The 23,872-nt window shown below is 36.5% G+C and overlaps 1 protein-coding gene across 5 annotated transcripts in view; it reads right to left on the reverse strand.

The window, feature by feature from the left end:
* Positions 1-19,994, reverse strand: part of LOC105216642 (1-phosphatidylinositol 4,5-bisphosphate phosphodiesterase classes I and II) — a 107,698-nt gene extending 87,704 nt beyond the window's left edge. For 2 of the 5 annotated variants that reach the window (XM_054228148.1, XM_054228144.1), the window contains exon 1: positions 18,980-19,993. The gene's annotated coding sequence lies outside the window, so the exon portion shown is untranslated. Of the gene's footprint in view, positions 1-7,305; positions 7,681-18,979 lie in introns of those variants that run through there. The other 3 variants (XM_054228147.1, XM_054228146.1, XM_054228145.1) reach the window with 3 other exon arrangements.
* Between the last annotated feature and the right edge of the window lie 3,878 nt (positions 19,995-23,872).

A 23,872-nucleotide genomic window follows, 5' to 3' on the forward strand; every position in this document is an offset into this window, starting at 1 on the left:
TAATGTGTAGTTTAGACTATGTCAAATTCACTGACGAAAATCAACTGATTTGACAGTAGTACACTTTCGAAGAGGAACGAAAATTTAGTCTTGTATCCACCAGCTATCAATTTCTATTAAAGTGAGATTTCAAACAATTTAATTGAAAATCTCAACGACAGATTTGACTTGGCTGTCAGTTCAGCAAAAAAAATTATCATAAATTATGACTACAACTGTCATAAAATTTGACATAATGAAAAGAGCAACTAACTCTCCTAGCTTTTAAAATAAAAATGTTCACTTAAACGGACCACCCTAATGTTTTTTGCGACTACATACATGCGTCTATACGCACTTCTAACCCATATATATTTCCGATACAGATAACTTTGCAAATGAGTTCACACGTACGTATATACTTTTGTGGTTTTGATTTCAACTCATTGTCTGTGGGATTGGCTCAATATATAATGATTAGATTATGCATGTACCGTTATAATATGGCAAACATGTTAAACGCTTATCACAATAAAAACATGCATATATTATAAATATGATACATATGTGGTCATAAATAATTGTGTACAATATGGTGATTACAGAAATTCTATGATTACATAAAAATATGTAATTAAATACTTATTAGCTTGCTCATTAAATTGCAATAAATATTGATATATAGATTTGTAGAATAATTTATTTCTTTGTTTGAAAATGTAATCAGTAAATTATGGCAATTTAGAGAATGTATACTAAGCTATTTAGACTTTTCATAACAATAAGAATGTTTAAGGTAAGTTTATGTAACAATTTAGTAAGCTTTAGCAGAGTATGAACACCCGAAGAAGTAATATGGTCAAAGCTTTATATAAATACAAGCAAGGAGGGGCCATCCTCGGGTGTAACCGAACATTTTATACTCTCGCAATTTATTTATTTAATTTTATTCAAACAATATTTGACCCACATAACTATGGTATAAAGTCTATTAAAAGTTGGAAACCCTAATATTAGGTACATATATGGGAGCTAGGTGAAGTTATGACCCGTTCTAAACCATTTTTGGCACGGAAACATATTATTAAAAGAAAAATGTTCCCTCTGAGTTTTTTCAAAATATCAGAGAGACTTACCTATATTTTAGGTAAAAGAAAAGATTAGAAGCACTGAGGTCCTCATGTTCGATAAATGGGGGCTTGAAAATTTATGGTACTGAGTTTGTGAACCGATTTGTCCTCTTTTCACAACATATTATTGGGATGTCAAAAAAATATTACGAACCGAATTTCATTTAAATTGGTCCCGTAATTTCGGAGATATGGTTTTTTGACCCATAAATGTGCGAAACCACGCCCATTTAAAATTGTGTATACCAATTTGAGTGCAGCCCTTCTGTACAATCTTTATAATGAAATTTAAGGTTTCTGTTCTTTTTCCTTACTGAATTAAAGCATTTTTAGTAGTTTTCAACATAACCTTTGCATGGGAGGTGGACATGGTTATAATCCGATTTCTTCTATTTTTGAACTAAATAAGGAAGTGACTAAAAGAAACGACTCTAGAAAAGTTGATTGATATTAAAGCTTTAAGGTTATTGGCTTAGTTTTACGAGATATGTACAAAAAACTTAGTAGTAATGCTCGCAGGGAACTCTAAAACTTAACTGGAGGGGTTGAGAAACTTATATTCGGTATATAGCGGTGGGTAAGGATCTTTTCTCTCTTATCTGGTTTACTTTTATGTCTTGCAAACAACCGTTAGTTGAACATTACCTATTACGCAATAGCTTAAAATTACCATGCTACATTTGCTTATGAAAAGGGTATGCTTCAGTGTCCAAAAAAGTCATGGGTGTGCGACCAAAAAAAAAAACAGGGACAATTAGAAACGTGTTGGCAATAAAGAATAAATGCCGAAAACAAAAACAAAAAGCTGGAAAAAAATTAAAACATAAAGCCAAGCTGTAAATAGAAAAATAGAAATAGCAGCAAACAGCAGTATTTCAATCGATTGTTCGCATGTCATGCGCCGATACCAAGCCTTTGTTGGACACACTCTCAGAAATGTCGTGAAAATAGTCAATGCCACAACAACAAAGTAGCTATTAATAACCTCACTCACCACTCAAACGCGCAGCACTGACTTGACCCGAAAACAGACACACTGAAACAAACATATATGCACCCTGGTACCCACAGGACTGTGACACCTTTACAAAGGATACATTCACACAATACTTTGGTTTTTTTTACAACATCTGTCCACAAATTCAATCGCGCCAAAGTGAAATATGAATGTTTGCCGAACACACCTACTCGCTTCTGCTTAGACCAGGGCAGCAAGCTTACTAATCCCCGAAAAGTTGCCATCAACAATGTGGTTGGAGCTCGACCCCATGCCCTCAAACAGTATAGCCAATCCCACAATCGTGTTGCCTCGTCTCGTTGCACGCACTCGTTCCACCCACTAATTTTCTCTGTACACCACGGATTGATTGCGACGCCAGATAATTAGAGCTTACACGGCAGGCTGAAGAGTGGTTACATTTGAGTAGTAGAAATGAATAATCAAGCCATCCACAGACAACGCTTTTGAAATGCAAATATATTTTGTTAGACACACTGAACTAGTTAAGAAATCCATTACTTTGAGAATACAGCTTAAAAGGAAACAGCTAGTTCAGGGAACTATTTTTTTAAAAAAAATCCTAAACAATGTTTACAACTTGAGATCATTAGAGAATAGAAGAACCGACCTTTGTTTATTTTTGTTATACTACGAGGAGAAACAAACCCGCTACTGTTCATCGGAAGTATTCGTATTAATGTCCTTTCGAGATGTCGGAAGAACCTTGATACTTTCTTGTATAAATATATATACCCTATAAATTCTTCGTTTTTCAGAGCGTAGTAATAGAGGTTCGGTTGTAATAAAAAAAATGGAACCACAAAATATTAGTACACTGAAAGATAGATATAAAATCGGCATTGGCAGACATCTCAAGATTCATTCTGAGTGGAGCACTCCATGTTGGGTTAGGTTAGGTTAGGTCACGAGGTAAATCTCCGCATCTACAGCGAACCTCATTTAGACACCAGCGACAGTTCTTTTGACACCCAAATACTCCTGACGGATCGCCAAAACCCTTATGTGTCGACAAAGCGCTTGGATACTGTTATTAAGTTCTTAAGTCGGCTATTGTCAATTCGCCAAAGGTGTGCCTACCGAGGTATTTTAACCTTAACCTGTAGGAGAAAGTGCTTGGATGATTCCTCTTAACAACTTTGGCAACTAGCCTAGGGCAAGATATCAAAGCAAAATTTCAACAAAGAATGTACGAATTTTTCTTACCAAGTCTCTCATATGGACCGATATGAATTCGGCATAAAGTCAACCGAAGTGTCACTATATTCGGTATATCAGATCTAGAGGTAGATAAGTGCCGTTTTAATCAACTTTCAAAGGCAATTAATGCATATCAGGTGTACTATGTATTCTGTGTTTTAAATATGGTTCAGAGTTTCAGTAATTTTTGTAAAGGTAAAATGTTATGGCTTTTGTTCCGTTTGTCCCCTTAGAGAATTTAAGTTTTTGTGGTTATTTTTAGTGTTTTAGCACTGTAAACTCTCTATAACATTACCATTTATGAAAACGTTAATGTTTACACTGTAACATGAGATAGTGAAAAAAATGTTTTTTTAAGCGAATTTGTTTGAGATCTTAGAGCAAAGTTTAATGAGTATCTAATGGAGTACGAATTATAATTTCAAATTTTCTAATTTCTAATTCAAATACATGAAAAATAGTATGCATTATGCTTAATAATCTTATTAAATTGAATACATTTTTAGATATATTTTATAGGTCACGATTGTCTGGAAGTGCTATTTTGAGATTATCCATTTTGGATGAATTTGTTTAGATATACATATACTTTGGTAATAACTATGATTTGAAAAATTAGAAATCTTTTTGACCCTAATAGACAGGCCGTCATATTTGGAAAAGTTACTTTTTTTGTGACTAAATCGATCGAAAATCGAATTGAGCTACCCAGTAAAAAATCTTTGGATTAATACCAAAATCGAGTAATAAAGGAGTAATTACTTGTTCATCCATTTCGAGCATTAAGTGAGTAATAAAGGCAGTTTCGTTAATTTTTTCAAAAAAAATGTTAGTTTTCTCGCTTATTGATACATTTTGGAGGATTAACGAGCTAATAATATGCGAATACTTCGATTATTCTATTATTACTCCAAAATGTATCAATAAAGGAGTAATGAATTGTTCATCATTTTCGAGCATTAAATGAGCAATGAAGCATTTTCGTTAGTTTTTACAAAAATCGTTTCCTCGCTTATTGATACATTTTGGAGGAATAGACGAGCTATTAATATGCTAACGCATACTTCTATTGCTCGTTTATTACTTCAAAATATATCAATAACGGATTAACCATAACGGCCAATCATAACTGTTAATTTTTGTGGAATTCTTTTGTTTACAATAAAAGCGTATTTTGTCACTTTAAAATAGTCTGAATTTTATAATCAACGCGTGAACATTATTATAGTATCGTGAATACAATCAGATAAAAAGTGGTCAACTGTCGCGAATATATACGGGTAAAAAGTGATAATTAATTAAAAAAGAAATGTGTGAAAATATTTATTCTAAGCGTCACCTAAGGCGATTAGTGAAAAAAGAAATTCAAACATTTTCTACAAAGAATCGAGAGGCTGTTTAACTTTTTCTTTTTCGGTAAGATCCGAGTTTTGTATATTTTATCTTAAATAACTTATTCATATATGTATGTATTTTTGCAGAATCAATTAAAGAAACATATTCGACTTACGGGGATTTCGACAAGGCGATTAAACGGGCCTTTCGAAAATGTAAGGCAACTTTTTACCGAAAGACCTATTCAATAAAATCTACTTCGTCTCAGGAAAATTCCTAAATCATAACTTGATTTTAAATAATTATAACTATGCATATACAATGTATTTATAATTTATGTGAATTACTAATACTTATATTTTGAAAATTAAAACATTGAATTCAATTATTTAAAAAAACAGTTTATATTTTTCTCTACTCTTTTTGGATGTAAATAATATTACTCTTTTTTGTGCTCTTTCTGGAGGCAAAAATCATTACTCTTTTTGTGCTCCTTCTGGAGATAAAAAAGATCACTCCCTCTGCTCTCGTTTCGGAGGTCAAAAAGAGCTCAAAAGAATGCTCGGTTTGCGCATTAGGAGCTCAAAAGGAGTGATCCCTCATAAGGACATGCTATGTTAAAAAGGAGTAATAAATGCATGGGCCTCGGAGCATTGTGGAGTAATCCATTACTCGCAAAGGAGCGATCTAAGATTAATCTTTGGATTATACGATTTTTTACTGGGTAGTATGGCTGCACTTCTACGTACACCTATGCGCAATAAATCGAAATTGACTATTTTCGAATTTCCCTATGATCCATTTCACACCAAAACTGTTCGAAATAGCACATTTTACTCCATAAAATCTATTAGTATTTACTCCACAACTGATCAGATATTTACCATGCGCCAAGTCTTAGAAAAGCCTAGTGAAAAGAGGATCGACACACACACCCCCTTTTTGTCGATTTTAAAGCTGCTTTCGACAAGGAGCTGCTTTTACACCGCGATGTTGGTATCCCCGGAAAACTAATGCGGCTGTGTAAGCTGACGTTGAGCAACACCAAAAGCTCCGTCAGGATCGGGAAGGACCCCTCTGAGCCGTTCGATATCAAACGATGTTTCAGACAAGTTGACTCACTATCGTGTGACTTCTTTAACCTGATGCTGTAGAAAATAATACGAGTTGCAGAGCTAAATAGGGAAGGTACAATCTTCTACAAGAGTGTACAGCTGCTGGCGTACACAGATGATATTGATATCATCGGAAGCAACAACCGCGGCGTTTGTTCTGCTTTTTCCCGCATGGATAAGGAGGCGAAGCGAATGGGTCTGGAGGTGAATGAGGACAAGACGAAATATCTCCTGTCATCACACAAATAGTCAGCGCATTCGCGTCTTGGCTCCCACGTCACTGTTGACAGTCATAACTTTGATGTCGTAGATAATTGTGTATACCTGGGAACCAGCATCAACAACACCAACAATGTCAGCCTCGAAATCCAGCGCAGAATCACTCTTGCCAACAGGTGATATTTTGGACTGAGTAGGCAATTGAAAAGTAAAGTCCTCTCTCGACGAACCAGAATCAAACTCTACAAGTCGCTTATCATTCCCGTCCTGCTTTATGGTGCAGAAGCTTGGACGATGTCAACATCAGATGAGACGACTCTTGGGGTTTTCGAGAGGAAAATTTTGCGCAAGATTTATGGTCCTCAGAATATTGGCAACGAGGATGGATGTACAAGTTATACGACGACATTGACATAGTTCAACGAATAAAAAGACAGCAGCTGCGCTGGGTAGGTCATGTTGTCCGAATGGACGAAAACACTCCAGCCCTGAAAGTGTTCGATGCAGTACCCGCCGGAGGAAGTTGAGAAGGGGGAAGGCCTCCGCTCCGTTGGAGGGACCAGGTGGAGAGCGACCTGGTTACACATGGGATCTCCAACTGGCGAAATGATAATGTGAAATTATATACCTGTAGTGAGTTGCTCACTCATGTAGGATGTCAAGAAAGTTCTAATTTTTATATATTGTGTTACGTGTTTATCTGTTTTAAATATGTTTTTTTTTTTTGTAATTTCCCGTTTTATTATTATATATTTTTATATTTTTTATTTTTTTTTTTGTTTCATCTCCTTTTGTTTTTTTATATTATTTTGTTTATCACAAAAGTTCAACACTTTGTACTAAAAAAATATACTCCAAATCTTCATTTCACTGGAGTACAAAAAACACTAGAACCGAAATGTTTATAAGTAAAAAACAAATTAAAAATAAATTAAAGAAAAAAATCCAAAATAAATAAATTCCCACACAGTTCACTAATCAACACGTAATTGTGCGCCGATTCACGTAAAGATTGCACAGCAAATTTGTTTAAACAATTTCTTTTGTTGCCACTTAACACATGCAATGCCTGTGCATATACATATGTAGATATGTATGTCTTTATATTTATATATGAGAATCCCAGCAGAAAAGTGTTAAATAGTCGTTCAAATTAGCACACTCTGCACTGAACTGCCGCCAACAAACACAGCTCCACATGGGGCGAACATGAGTAATTTTGATTTAAACAAAAACAAAAAAAAAAATATTTTTCTTTAATTCTCATGCTCAGAAAAACAACAAAAAATTGTTTAATTCTCCTGCTCACCCATACAAATGTCGCCGAATTAGCAATCGCTGGCAAATACACGGAGAAAATAAAATGAAGAAAAAACAGAGAAAACACGCGTGCCACGCGAACACACGCACACACACAAAACGCTTATGAATCAACTCCGAGCTTAACGCTTAATTTGTGTGCTTGTCACTAAGATGAATGGCAGGTGCGCCAAGAAAACTGCTGTCACTAAGACACAAAGTGCGACACGTACTAGCAGTAGCAAACGATGCAAACGAAGTGCATCCGCAAAGCAAATAGCAAAAGATTTTATATTGCTCTCGCACATTCCACCGACTGACCGACCGAACGCCCGAACGACCCAAAGGGCGAAACTGTTGCGCGTATACGCATGCGCCAGCGGTGTGGGGGGGTGGTGGGAGTAGCTCTTGCGTTGGGTGTGCGGACGGCGTCCACCAGATGTTCAGTGTTGCCTCGGTTGCTTCAGTTGCTTCAGTTGAAATCAGTGATAAGACAGCATAGACAACAGCTCGTGAAATACACCACACGTTGGCGCTCTGAGCACGTGTTGTAATTTGTCTTTTCTCTTCTTGCGCTCTGTAAAGTGGTGAATACGTGTTTTTTTTTTTGGCTTTTACAAAGAACACATTTGAATATTACAATTTTGATGGATACCTAATTGTTTTACACAATACAGCCACGATTCAGCGAAGGTGCGAGTTACAAAGAGATAAAAAATGTGGCTAACTATAAATACAAACATACGTACATTATATCTGGCATTACATGAAAAAAACTTAAGTTTTACTTTAAAATTCGAATAAAAGTATTTGTAGTTTTTGGTATTCAAATTAATTCTTACAACATGTCACAAGCAACCGATTTGCTGTGTGATTATATATTTTCTGTGATTATATGTTTTCTGTGATATTATAGTTACATATACATATGTATGTATGTATGCGCATGCAAATGGCACGTTTTATTCATTTTACTCACAAGTTGATAAATAAATAGTTTCAAAAGCAATATTTAGTTGCGCTCATTCTCTGCTTTATGCCATATTTGAAATAAACATATGTACATATGTGTTTATGTGTGTCTCTATTGGTGTTAACAACAGCGCTCGGTGGCAACGTCCAAATACACAGAAAAAGTTTAGTTCATTTTGGTAATGAAAATGAACTAGTCCGTAAGAGATCTTACTGATACCAGACGCTGAGGCAAAATAAGATTAATTTTTAGTTTCAAATATATTGAGGTTATTAGAGAGTAGCGAAACGAACAAACTACACAATGGTGAATAAGTCTCTTTGCGCCAATAATTTAAGAGGTTAGGTGGATTTCAATTTTCAAATTTGGAAATATTAAAATATCCAAAAAATATCAAACCGACGCGCGTAAAATTCTAAGAGAAAGTAAAGTGTATAGAGTAAGCAAGTTTCGACCATCAATCGAACCAATGTCGTAAATATCGATGTATCGATATTTTTGAAACATCGATGTTTCACTTTCAACAATGTTTTATGATGATGTTTTATATAACAATTTTACTTCAAACCTTCAAATTTTTTCGTTTATTAACCCGAAACCCTCTATTTGGATACGCTTTATTACATTGGAATTCGATTTTTGTAAAATACGGAGAATTCGTTAAGGGAATGTGCGCTTTGACCTGCGGTTACTTTTATGATTTATTTATACAATTTACATAATTCTGGCGTAGGCTACTGCGTTTGATCAGAGATTCAAATTACTTCATTTTAAAGATGCTAGGGCTAAAGGAAACACATTTTTTTTTGTTTCATAGAAAATTAATCGCGCTGATACAACGGAATCTTCGGGTGAGTGTGAAACATAATATTCGTTTGATATTTGGAACCAGAATAAACATTTGGTCCAACAAAAGATGAAATGTAACCTGTCAAATTTATCTACAATTACAGGGACGGAAGGTTGAAGAGAAAGTGTATCTCGGCTGTTACCCCTACCAATCAGAAGCCAATAGAGTTTGGGTTGACATGAATACTGTGTTTCCGGAGTTGTATAAATAAGCTTATTAAAATTTACACATTGTAGCCTCTTCAGTGCCGAGTAAACGACCGTTTTCTAAACCCAGGGCAACTATCACGCAGAAGTAAAATCAAAAAGAAATGACAGTGAAAAAACTTTCCGTGTCGTTGTTTTGAAATTCTGTTATTTGTTGAGAAAAAACGTTAATAGACATATAATTCTAAGTGAAATTAAATGTATCAGCTTAAGACGTACTACATTTAATTTATTTATGCTTCTGCTCCTGTATCCCTTAGCTTTTCATACTAAATTTAAAATAAGTTAAAAAAGTTTAAAAATACATCGATATTTCGATGTTTTAATGGCCAATGTTTTTGATTTCGATCGGTTTTGAAGAAACATGATTACATCGAACCATCGATGTTTGCATCCCTACGTAAATAGAGTCCATCAAGGAAAAGGTGATTTCGAAAATTGGTACAGAAACAATCATTTTGAGTCAATGAAATGTCAATATAAACATTATATATTTATATGCAGTTGAACTTCTCTAAATCACCATATTCCATAAAAAAAACTGCGAATTAGAGAGACTTCAAGATATACAAAGTAATCTAGTGAGATCTACCACTACTCCTTTGTATCGCACTAAACTCGCCAACACGAACTATGGTGGGACAATAATATTTCAAATCAGCAGCTGGCATCTCGAAGGGTCCATTTCAAATGGATGTCTCAATATCCCATTCAAAATGGATTTTTTTTTTTAAATAGGTAATTTAAAGAAATAACTCCCCTAAAGCATTAAGGGACCCAAACAAAAAATCGATTTTTTTGTTTTGTTTTAAATCTCTTCCAAAACTATCCAAGAACAAACAAAAGTGATCTAGCTTCAGTATTAAATTATCTTCTATTTGAACTAGACAAAAGTAGTTGAAGTTGGACAAAAGTATTATTTAAACTATTTGTTTTGCAACTTAAAGTAAATTTTTTTCTTAAAAAAGTGAATTTTTCGGTATTTTTGTAGTTTATAAAGAAAATAAACTGAAAAAATTACAAAAAAAAATTGGTTCGACTGCATCGCACGACCTCCATCACCGGCACCGATTTACAGACTCCAGGCGCTCCAGAGAAATACAGTATACTCTCGAAAAGTAAATCGATTGGTATTTTGGGTAATTTACTTTTTCGAATAATTTACTTTTCCAAATATATACATAAATTATCTGTTTTTATAATATCAAATGCATTTTTAAACTTAAAAAATTCATTCATTTATTTGCTTCAATAAAACATATGGATTTACATGAAAAAGATATTTACATTTACATACATACATATGTATTTACTATGAAGAGAAAAAATGTTGAATATTCTTTTGTTTTTTTCTTTTGCTATATGTTTTCTGACCATTTTTGTACGACAATTAAAAAAGTCTGTCACCTGATTTGCATCGTTTTCATTTTTAAACCAGTGGATCAAGTAGGTGAGTTTATTTACTAAAAAGACGCGATGAACAAGAGAGTAAGTGTTTTTGCAACATCGTAAAAAACGCTGCTTGCTTCGTTTCGAATTTTTTTTCACACTCTCTGAAAAGTAAATTAAAAAAATTAAAAAACTTACTTTTTCGAGGTGCATGTGTAATCTTAAAGGTGATTAACTTTTCCGCGATTATTTACTTTCTGAGAATTTACTTTTCGAGAGTATACTGTACTTACAACTTTGAAAAAATTTCAATACTTTTTAATAATAAATATTGTTTTTTAAGCCTCAAATATAGTAAACTATCGTCTTAAAATTCCGTTTATCGCAATCATTTCCTTCCCTTTCAAAAAAAAAAAAATACTAAAAAACGCCTTTTTTCGGCTTCTAAAGCAGACTACTTAACATGTCTAGAAGAATACCGATCAGAAATTCAAAGTTGGCAGCTGGAAACTTTGAACTCGTTATTCTCAAAACTGTGTTTTTCAAACTTTCCTCCTTCGTATCTCAAAAACGGCTTGACCGAATGACATGTATTATTATTTAAATATTCCAAAAACTTCAATTGGAACGTGGAGAAAGTGCGGGCCCATTTTTTTGGAGAAGGAGGTGTTCAGAACGCTCCAACTCATTTTCTACACAATATTTTTAGCTTAAATTTTAAATTTATACTGGCGATAAGTTAATAAATGATTAAATCTATTTACTGGTCGTAGAAAAAAAATTCTAAAAAATCACTTAAAAACAGGCCTTCACTGATTTCCTTAAGATAGTTAAGTTATAGTTTTTAATTCGCAGACATTTTTTTTATTTTAGAGCGCATACTTTTCCCACGTCACTTGCTAGTCCCAGCGCATTAGGTGCGAACTAGTTCATTTCATTACAGTGCTGTTGTACGAACACAGGCATATGTGTTATGTCTATAGGTATGTATGTGCTACATGTGCAAGGAGAATATTTAAATACTCGTTCACATTGTTGAATGAGCAACTGTTTACGCTACCTTTTGTCCGTACTCCAATGCTATGGCACGCGCTTTAATGCTCAAAAGAATGAGCAGCAGCGCATATCATAATAGTCATAAGTAGTAAGCGCCAACAAGTTGAGGTGGAGTAAACGTAAAAAGCTTTTATCGAATCCCAAGTGTAATTAGCGAATAATAAAGCGTCATATGTAAGTAAGTTCAACTACATATTTACATACAAACACAAATACATGTATATGAGTACATATGCTTGTATGTGTGTGCGTGCGTGTGAATATATGAATGAAAGTGATATCATAATGCCGACCAAAATCATAACATTTAACATTACAATATTAATTTAATACCTTGCGTTGACTACTTGAACTCTAAAGAATAAAGGTTTTAGTTCTTAGTAGGAAGTAATTGGAATATTAGATTATTGACATAGGCAGGTACATAAGGGCTTCCAAGATATTTCGCATCGTTTCCAACCTTTTTAGGTCAGTTCTATGTCGCCTTGATGTGAAAACTGGATTTCAAAAAGAAGTTATTTGTTAAGTTAAATGGCCAATCCCAATTATGTGAATATCTCGCAAACCAATATAATGATATAATGGGCCCACCTCCCATACAAAGGTTAGGTTGGAAATTACTAAAAGTGCGTTAACTCAATAACGGAAAACGTCAGAAACACTAAATTTTACAGAAGAAATGGCAGAGGAGAGCTCGACTCAGACTTAAAAAAAATGAAAAATGGGCGTGGCGTCGCCTACTTATGGACCGATTTCAATGAAATTTGGTATATAATACTTTCTTGACATCCTGATAACAAGGATTGAAAATGGAAGAAATCGGTTTAAAACCACGACTACTATCCATATAACTCAATTTTGAATTCCATCTGATTTTTTCACATTATAATGTACACATAAGGAACTAATGAAGATACCGCAATTAAACTTTAACATCTGTGGCTTCACTTGTGGAAAATTTGCGAAATCGGACTATAACTTCTCAAGGCCCCGGATATCGAACATTAAAAACTCAGTGCTTAAGCGTAATTTTTCACCGTCAATATCGGCAAATACCTCAGATATTTTAATTTAATTCAGAGGAATTTTTTTTCTTCTAATAGCCTGTCACTGTTCCGAAAATTAGTAAAATTGGGTCATAAATTCCCCTATCTCCCATATAGCTAATTATAGGTTTTTCAAAAATTACAATAGGCTTTATTCCGCATATATCGGTTAAATTGTGAGACATCTTAGCAAAATTAAGTGAGCGTATAGTTTTGAATAAGTGCACCTTGGTGGTGAAAATTAGTGAAATCGGTTCAGGAATTACCTCAGCCGTCATATGCTATATACGATGATTTTCGTTATCCTATTGGACTTTATGCTGAATATATGGATCAAATTGTGAGTTATCCTAATAAAATAATCAATAAATTGCGAGAGTATAAATGGTTCGGTTGCACCCAAACTTAGCCTTTCCTTACTTGTTTTTTTTTTTAAATCTATTAACTCCTTTAGTCATATTTCCTCGTCTAAAATCTTGTAATGCAGGGATCGAACGATGAAGCTATTAGAAGTGTGTTTGGCAATCAAAATTCCAATGCTTAGCACGATTCAAGCGCTCCTACCGTCTCATAGAACAGTTGGAAATTATCAATTATTATGTCAAGACTATAATTAAAATATAACATAAATATATTTGAAACTAAATGACACATGAACTTCTATTAATATGACCACAGCTGTTCATATAATATCTGACTATTTATATATTAATTCACTACCACATTAATTGCACTGCTTCAATATGCATATCACTTGTTGAAAACCACGTTGTGTGCAAAGTTATTTGTAATCACCAAATCATTTGACCAAATTCCATTTACATATCTCACAGGTAAGCTGCTTGATTTTGACAGTTCCAACCTTTCGATTTTCGTATTGCCTTAACTGAAAATGTAAACACAAAAGCAAAACAATAAACCTAGCAGCGGTATTAAAAATTCAATCTTATTTGCCTCGTATATCGAATTTTATAAACTTTGATTCGGCGCCGAACAAAGTAAACAATATTATATGAGCAGCTCCACACATACGATACAACAGATTAACATTCGACAGTCGGTAGTCGGTAGTCGGTGTGCATTAATAGCTATAATTATGTAGAATAGTGTACATATGTATTCCTATAGTTAATATTTACACATTGTTGTTATTTTGTTATTGTTGGCAACTTATTTTAGTTCTGACCTTAGCAGTGGCTACCACTGGGATACTGTAAACATTTTCTCAAGAATTTCTTGCAGATTATTTTTTTTTTTTTAAATCAGACCCCTACAAGTTTTAGTATGTGTAAAATTCGTGCGACATAAGCGGGGTAACAAATTTTAGGGATATGCATAGAAGAAAGCACCAGACGATCTATTTTTAAATGATGAACTGGCTCATACAGATAGTGTAGAGTAGCAAGAGAGTTTAATTACACCTTTTCGACGAAACCAAAAATCGTATCAATTGTCAAAAAAGATTAAATGAAACATCAACTTCATTTTGCTGTACAATAATTTCATTCTTAAAGTGACCCAAATCAAGAAAAATCCCAACCTTCATATACACAATTTAATTAGTTCGGCACCTCTGCTTTACTTTCTACTCGCATCTATGGCTGGTATTTTGACAATGGCTGTGTTCGCTTCATCAAGCATTAGTGAGTAGTGAATCGAACACTGCTGCAAGCACTGAGAGAACTGACTGGATACACTAAGATTTTTCGCAATTTAGAAAATACAAATATTGAAAATTATATATCATTTCGTGTCCCTTTTTACTAAAATCAATTAATTAATGCTTTCAGCAGTGTCCAAAGATAGTAAGTAGAGGAATGGCGAAACGATAAAAGCTAAGATTGGACATAATTTAAGGTCTTGGTAAAACTTAGTGTTAACTTAGTATATTCCGACTGATTAGGTGGAGAAAATACGCTTTATAAAATGTTTAACGCTTTTCCGATTGACCAACGCCTTATATACCATTCAGAAAGCCAAAGTTCTAGGAATGATTTGAACGAGTAAGTAAGAGTTAAGTTCGGGTGTAAACGAACATTATGTCACTAATTTAATTTCTTAAGACAACACATACAGTGAAATCCACAAACAAATTTCGATTTAGAGATACCTCCGAGTTACAGGGGGAAATTTGTTTGTATTTTGACTTCTATTGCCAATTCAATAGTTCGAATTATGGAGAACTTCGAGTTAGCGCAGTTCGAATTATGGAAGTTCAACTGTAATTCGACATATTCGACAAAAAGTCCGCTGGAATAGCTAAAATCATGTGGAAGCTGGGATAATTCCACTACCGATTTCAAATATACATTATATCTAAGAATATACACTCACTTAATTTTACTAAGATATCTCTCTTATTAACCGATATATACGGTGTAAAGTCCGTCAGATGTATGATAATCCCTATAAGAGTTATAGAAGGACTAGGCCAATTTTTGGCACAGAGAGACACTACTAGAAGGAGCGCATCTCCTTTGAATTTCTTTAGAATATCTAATAGACTTATCGCTATTTTCAATAAAAAATTAGCCAACAACTTTGAGGGCCTCATGTTCGACATCTGGTGCCTTGAAAATTTATATACCGATTTCGGCGATTTTTATATGGATGCAAAATTATGTTTCTATATCTTAAAGTAGGCGTGGTGGTAAATCGAATTGGATCGACTATTCAGTAATTCTGGTTCTCACAGACATTCACTTCACAAGTATAAATCTTCAAAAGTATATATTGGTTATATACACGTATATTTTCGAAAAATTCAGCGACTACGGTTGATTTTTTTTTTTTTTTTTATAATTCTTTGGTCGCCTAATAATTGATTATGCAACGCTGTGCTACTTATACTGTCTTTGCCTTATAGCTGTACTATATGGTATCTATGTAAGTGTACATAGTGTTTTTCTGCTGTGATACTAAATAAATAGCACAAAACAGACACACGCAGACACACAAAAACGCCAAGGATGATGGCATATAATGGGGTCTTTCGTGTGCTGGATGGGAGGCGTAATCGCCAGGTAACTCGTTACTCGTTTGCTGGTGGGCAAATAAATTACTAGTGGAATGCGTTTGATGTGGAATTTTCGTGTTGCTATTCATTGTTGATATTACAAATATCGTTTTGCTGGTATTGTTGTTGTTGTTAGGTTAATTGTTATTGCTATTAAATGCCGAACACTTTCATTCAGCTACACTTTGTAGGCCAGATTGTGTACAAACACATAGTATGAGGGGAAGTGCAGAGGCATTTTTCGTGCAAACAACACTGGTATCTACTAAACATACATACATACTTATGTACATGTAAGTGCCTTTGGTGTGCTGTTTTTCATTAAATTTCCAACTTATCTACGCATAGCTTATACACGACGCATCAACTTAACCGGCGCCCTATAAAACTTTTCGTACGAAGACGTCTTTATTACCTCTAATCTTTGGTAAAACATTAACAGTTACACTTAGTCACCAGTAAGATGGATCACATGCTACGTTTCAATGGTTTCAACGATGAAGTATTGTATTTATACCATTTACATATTTATATACTTATTTGGTATAAAGTTAAACTAACTATTAAACTCGTGTTCTTCCATGCTTTGTAAAGAATTCTTTTTCGGATAAAATAATCTACACTTAGTGGCTTCGATTAAGATACTATTTGGAACTCTACTCTCTTGAAAACTGCATACGAAAGCAACAATAAAGCTATGAGGTTGAAATCAAGTGAATGGAGAGTATATGCATAAGTCTTTAAAGTGGTATAAACGCTTACTATTCAATCTCTATTTTATTATGCCAGTTAATTTGGTTTATGCCAAAAATGAAATATCTAATGAAACAAAGACATCCTGGTGGTAATGTAGCAACCAACCCTCCTCCTAAACTGGTTAAATAAAGAAAATGGACCTTGACTTTATACCCCATATTTCGAATTTGGAAAGGATCAAATTGAACCATTATATCTGCATATATAGATTATAATGATTGAATCTGAAGTATCTGTTTCTAGGCTAGATAATAATAAATAGCTAATAGTTCTTATTAGTCTTCAGACATATTTATTACCAACAGCTTATCGTTGGGTAACTTTGGAACACGTTTTTTATAAAATTGTGTAGAAAAATTTTTAACAGATTCTGAAGATTTGCTGGCAGAACAGCAAATATTTTATAAACGAACCATATTTCCGAATGTAGAGTATAGTTTTGACAATAAAACTCGTGAGAAAGTAATTCAAACTTGCACTTAATACTTTCCATACAAGCCTCTTAAATTTTATGTATTTAAACTGTTCAAAGTTGCATTTATTGCACAGATTTTCTAACCACAAAATATTTCCTGAACATAATGACACTTTAACTTATATAGTTTAGGTTAGGTTAGGTTATAGGGCTATTCCCCAGTGGGAAACACACGTGGACTATGAAAGAGAGTGCTTTGTGAAACCAAGATCAATCCCCTTGATTAGGTATTGTTATCAGAAAATGAGCCCTGAACCTACTACAAAATCTGCAAAGATTTTTCACTTCTAAAGGGGTTTTCAAAAGAGACGCTACAAAAGTAGACCGATAGGATCAGCAAACGACGCCATATTTTTTCCCGCTTTGTTAACATTTCTCTTCAGCAAGGTATGCCATTTCATCATGGAAAGATATACGATCCAACAACGAGTCGTAATTATTAAAATTTACTACCGAAAATCGTAGTCAGTGGCCTCAACTTTAAGCGCGCTACGTCCAATTTATGATGTGGCTCATTTCTAACCGAATAGCTACGTCAATAAGCAAAATATGCGTTATTGGTCAGGTAACAATCCACACTTACGCCAGGATTGCATTGTATCCCGAAAAAACTGACGGTCTGGAGTGGTTTATGGGCCGGCGGCTTCGTTGGTCCGTACTTCTTCCGTGATGACCGGTACGTTACTTTGAATAGGAATCGCTACCGCTCAATGATAACCGAATATTTGTGGCCCGAATTTTATGGTTTGGACGTGGCCAATATGTGGTTCCAATAGGACTGCGCGACAAGCCACACAAGCGAATGTCACAATCGATTTATTGAAAATCAAGTTTGGCGAACGTGTTATCACACGAAATGGTGCAGTCAATTGGCCGCCTCGATCAGCGTTTTGACACCGTTAGACTATTTTCTGTATGGCAACGTCAAATTTATGGTCTATGCCAACCAGCCAGCGATTGATAAACTTGCAGCAGTATCGGACGATTTATGCTTGAAAACCTTCGAAATTTGGGTTCAGCGTCTGCACTTCTGCAAGCGTACCCGTTATGGCCATGTAAAAAAAAAATCGAGTTCTATGCATAATGGCATCGAATATGCTTTCACAGAAATAAAAAATGTTATTGATATCCCAACCATTTTTGTTTTAGTTAAAGCGCTCGTTTTGAAAATCCCCGTATAGCCCTTATTTCGCGCGGTTGTTCGAAAAAGTGGGATCCGACAAATATTTTTTGTTGATCTCACAAAGGCGACACATTCCAGATGAAAGTGATGAGATAATGTAAGATTTTTAATCTTACAGACAATGGTCTTATCGGACTTATCTTATATAGATACATAGATTATATAGTCTTATATTGAACTTCGACTGACAAATCTTCGGCTTTTGTTAAAATCGCCCCACAAAATTTAAAAAAAATTGCCTTAGTGTACTAACAATAACTATATGCCTTGGCCACATGATATTTCAATTCATTATTCGTAAAAACGATTGGAAATACTCTCGTCGTCAAATTCGAAAAAGTAAAGAAACTACGAATCACAGTTTCGCAGATTTTGAAATCAGTTTAAGTAGACTGAATACTATATACACTAGACTTTCGCTATTTTGAAGTCAATACTAGAGGCTATATATTTTAAGAAGATATACAACTGTTGTGGACCCTTAAATAGGCTTCAAAGAGGGTTTCGAAAGTCAATTAGCTAATGCACAAGGTACTGTTGTAAGGTATTATATATAATACAAGCCACTATCAACAGTTTGAACTGATTACGCGCTACAACGAATGTGCAATGACTTACAATGGTGACGAAGTAGTAGAAAAACTAAAAACCGACTTCGAAGATGCGAAACGAAACATACAAATACTCGTACATAAATCAACTATTAGAGATTGGTGATGGATGCATTTGCTTACCCGTTCGTTTCCTGGCAGCCGCCGGAAAAATCTGTTGTGTTGTTGTGTTGGTTTCAGCGATAATAGCGCACAATAGTAGCGGCGGCGGCGGCGGCTGTGCGAAACACTTTGCACACAACGAGATTAGCTCTAGATTGCTTTGATACAGCTGCTCTCGCGTGATTAATCTAACGCACATATACAAACACACACATGCAATTTATTATTCACATATTTTGCTAAATTTATTAAAAGTTTTCATTTTTTTTTCATTTACGGTATGTATGCTCACGTAATACACACACAAACACGCGGTCTTTTTTTCTAAGGAAATTATGATACTATAAACAATTTAAGATTTTTGAGTTTGGTATTTCTACTACCATTTACCGTTGTTATCTCTGTGTAATTTGTGCAATTTTTATTGTAATTTTTTTGCCAATTTTTATTTTGGTGGCGCTCCATTCATTGAGAATTGCTGTAGTCAGCTTTATGTGTTGCTCTAGTCGCGCAATCGTTATCGCCGCTGCCAAAGTCAACGTCGCCGTTCCAGCTATGTAGCTTCTCGTTAACTAAGCCCACTCTACATACACTTTGCTTGCTCAAACAGTTGTTTTTTTGTATTTTTTTTTTTTTGCTTTTACATATACGGCTAAAACGTTTGCTCTTTATTTCATTATTATTTTGTTGTATTTTTCATTTTTTCATAATTCTCCACACCTGCCAAACTCACTCAGTCGAAGTCTTGTGTGCACGGCGGCTAATTCATATATGTATATAATTGTAATTTTTTTTTCGCTTAGGCACAAGCTAGCAGCAGCTGGTCCATTTACTCTTCCACTACTATTAAATCACTACTTCAAACTAGTATATTTATTATTTAAAATAATTTATTTTTTTTCACTTCCAATAGGTATTTATTTTCCGTTTATCAAGTCACCGCAGTTGTGACCTGTGCGCACCATGTTCGAGATACAAATAAAAATTTGGTGATTTTGCGCGAGCAGAAATTAGTGTGTCGCCCAGTCATTTGGTCGGCGTTTTACTGCAATTTCGCTCTTTGCTTCAACGCCATCATTCGTTACTCAATTGGAGAACGTCAGTTCGCTCGCTCTTGGCTCAACGAATGTCATACCAAAGCAAAATGTATGGAATTGTATTTATTAAGAGACCGACGGTAGCAGGGTTGTTAGTTACAAACCGTTAGTAGCGTACAGCGCCATCTATTTGTGAGATTTGACATTTTTTAAATATTTAGTAAGCCGTTAGTGAGGGTATTAACTGCAATAACTACGGTCACATACAAATTTAAACTCTTAGATATTGCTCAGAAGCAGAAATTAAACGGAGGCTCCTCTGTGCTGCTAATTTTCTATCAAATTGAGGTTATATTTATAAAGAACTTCTAAAACTGGACCATTGTCAACATGCTACATTATATGGAAGATGTAACATATTTTTGATGTTTACAAGTAAGGAAGAGCTAAGTTCGGGTGTAACCGAACATTTTATACTCTCGACACACAATTTGATCCACATATTCGGCATATATATGGTATGAAGTACATCGAAAATTTGAAAGCCCTAATATTATGGAGGATGGGATCATGTGTAGAAGTTCACGCAAGTGAGGAAAGTTTTTGATTGTCATTCACTTGGGAGTGGCCAGAAACGATTCTTCTCCACATGGTTCAAGCAGCTCACGACTTCCGGTTTTAGACCAAGTATCCTCTGGGTAGCCAACAGACATCCGTTTGAAGGCGAGCTAAAGTGAGAAGGCGAAACCCGCTTATGCGGTTGTGCGTAGGGCTTGGGACCCACCACATAAAAACGAAGTACCAATGGAAAATCTACGAAAGCCTCGGATGAGACACCCCCCTTTTGATGACGACCCCTGCAAACGTTTTAAGGATTATGATATAAGGGCATGCACCTGGAATGTCCGGACCCTTAATTGGGAAGGTGCCTCTGCCCAGCTGGTTGATGTCCTCATACGACTCAAGGCTGACATCACCGCCATCCAAGAAGTGCGATGGACGGGACAAGGACGGAAGAAGGTGGGTCCTTGTGACATCTACTACAGCGGCCATATAAAGGAGCGCAAATTTGGTGTTGGATTTGTGGTGGGAGAGAGACTCCGTCGCAGAGTCCTGGCATTCACCCCGGTGGATGAACGTCTTGCCACAATCCGCATCAAAGCGAGGTTCTTTAACATATCGCTGATTTGCGCCCACGCCCCAACGGAAGAGAAGGACGATGTGACCAAAGATGCTTTCTATGAGCGCCTAGAACGCACCTATGAGCGCTGCCCCCGCCACGATGTAAAAGTCGTGCTTGGCGATTTTAACGCCAGGGTGGGTAAAGAAGGTGTCTTTGGCACAACAGTCGGAAAATTCAGCCTCCATGACGAAACATCGCCAAACGGCCTGAGGCTGATCGACTTCGCTAGGGCCCGAAATATGGTCGTCTGTAGTACCAGATTCCAGCATAAGAAAATACATCAAGCTACTTGGCTGTCTCCTGATCGAAACACGCGGAACCAAATCGATCACGTTGTGATAGACGGAAGACATGTCTCCTGTGTTTTAGACGTGCGTACGCTCCGAGGACCAAATATAGACTCGGACCATTATCTGGTCGCAGCGAAGATACGCACCCGCCTCTGTGCAGCAAAGAATGCCCGTCAACAAACACAAGGAAGGTTCGACGTCGAAAAGCTGCAATCGCAACAGACAGCCACGAAATACTCTACTCGACTTGCACTCCTGCTCTCTGAGAGCACTCATCAGCATCTCGGTATAAGGGAACTGTGGAACGGCATCTCAAACTCACTGCGTACCGCTGCAGCCGAAACAATTGGTTTTCGGCAACGACAAAAAACAAGCTGGTACGATGAGGAGTGCCGTCTCGCAGCGGCGAGAAAACAGACTGCCTACCTCGCAACGTTGCAAACGACCACAACACGTGCGGGATGGGATAGATACCGAGAGCTGAAGAGGGAAGCGAGACGCATCTGCAGACAAAAAAAGAAAGAGGCCGAAATGCGTGAGTACAAAGAGCTTGAGAAGCTGGCAGACAGAGGGAATGCTCGAAAATTTTATGAAAAAATGAAGCGACTTAACGAAGGTTTCAAGACCGGAGCATCCTCATGTAGAGACCAAGGTGGTAATCTGGTAACCGATGTCCAGGGCATACTGGGATTATGGAGGGAACACTTCTCCGACCTGCTGAATGGCAGTGAGAGTACAACACCAGGAGATGGCGAACCCGATCAACCAATCGATGACGATGGAACAGAGGTTCCATTACCCGACCATGAAGAAATTCGAATAGCAATCACCCGCTTGAAGAACAACAAAGCAGCGGGGGCCGATAGATTACCGGCAGAACTATTCAAATACGGCGGCGAAGAACTGATAAGGTGCATGCATCAGCTTCTTTGCAGAATATGGTCGGAAGAAAGCATGCCTGACGATTGGAATCTCAGTGTGCTCTGCCCAATCCATAAAAAGGGAGATCCCACAATCTGCGCCAATTACCGTGGGATCAGCCTCCTAAATATCGCATACAAGGTTATATCGAGCGTACTGTGTGAAAGACTAAAGCCCACCGTCAACGAACTGATTGGACCTTAGCAGTGTGGCTTTAGACCTGGAAAATCGACAACTGACCAGATATTCACCATGCGCCAAATCTTGCAAAAAAGACCCGTGAAAAGAGGATCGACACACACCACCTTTTTGTCGATTTTAAAGCTGCTTTCGACAGCACGAAAAGGAGTAGCCTTTACGCCGCGATGTCTGAATTTGGTATCCCCGCAAAACTAATACGGCTGTGTAAATTGACGTTGAGCAACACCAAAAGCTCCGTCATGATTGGGAAGGACCTCTCCGAGCTGTTCGATACCAAACGAGGTTTCAGACAAGGTGACTCACTATCGTGCGACTTCTTTAACCTGATGCTGGAAAAAATTATAAGAGCTGCAGAGCTAAACCAAGAAGGTACAATCTTCTACAAGAGTGTACAGCTGCTGGCGTACGCCGATGATATTGATATCATCGGAAGCAACAACCGCGCCGTTTGTTCTGCTTTTTCCCGCATGGATAAGGAGGCGAAGCGAATGGGTCTGGAGGTGAATGAGGACAAGACGAAATATCTCCTGTCATCAAACAAACAGTCGGCGCATTCGCGTCTTGGCTCCCACGTCACTGTTGACAGTCATAACTTCGAGGTCGTAGATAATTTCGTATACCTGGGAACCAGCATCAACAACACGAACAATGTCAGCCTCGAAATCCAGCGCAGAATAACTCTTGCCAACAGGTGCTACTTTGGACTGAGTAGGCAATTGAACAGTAAAGTCCTCTCTCGACGAACCAAAATCAAGCTCTACAAGTCGCTTATCATTCCCGTCCTGCTTTACGGTGCAGAAGCTTGGACGATGTCAACATCAGATGAGACGACACTAGGAGTTTTCGAGAGGAAAATTTTGCGTAAGATTTATGGTCCTCAGAACATTGGCAACGGCGAATACCGCAGACGATGGAACGATGAGCTGTACGAGTTATACGACGACATTGACATAGTTCAGCGAATAAAACGACAGCGGCTACGCTGGCTAGGTCATGTTGTCCGAATGGACGAAAACACTCCAGCCCTGAAAGTGTTCGATGCAGTACCCGCCGGAGGAAGCCGAGGAAGGGGAAGGCCTCCACTCCGTTGGAGGGACCAGGTGGAGAGCGACCTGGTTACACATGGGATCTCCAACTGGCGCCGAACTGCGAAGGAGAGAGAGAGGTGGCGCACTATCGTCGATTCGGCTATAACCGGCTAAACGGTTGCAACGCCAATCACATACAATATTAGAAAGTTATGACCCGGGAAGTTATGACCCGATTTCACTCATTTAAAAAG

The sequence above is a fragment of the Zeugodacus cucurbitae genome, chromosome 3, assembly GCF_028554725.1.
Source record: "Zeugodacus cucurbitae isolate PBARC_wt_2022May chromosome 3, idZeuCucr1.2, whole genome shotgun sequence".
NCBI classification, from domain to species: domain Eukaryota; kingdom Metazoa; phylum Arthropoda; class Insecta; order Diptera; family Tephritidae; genus Zeugodacus; species Zeugodacus cucurbitae.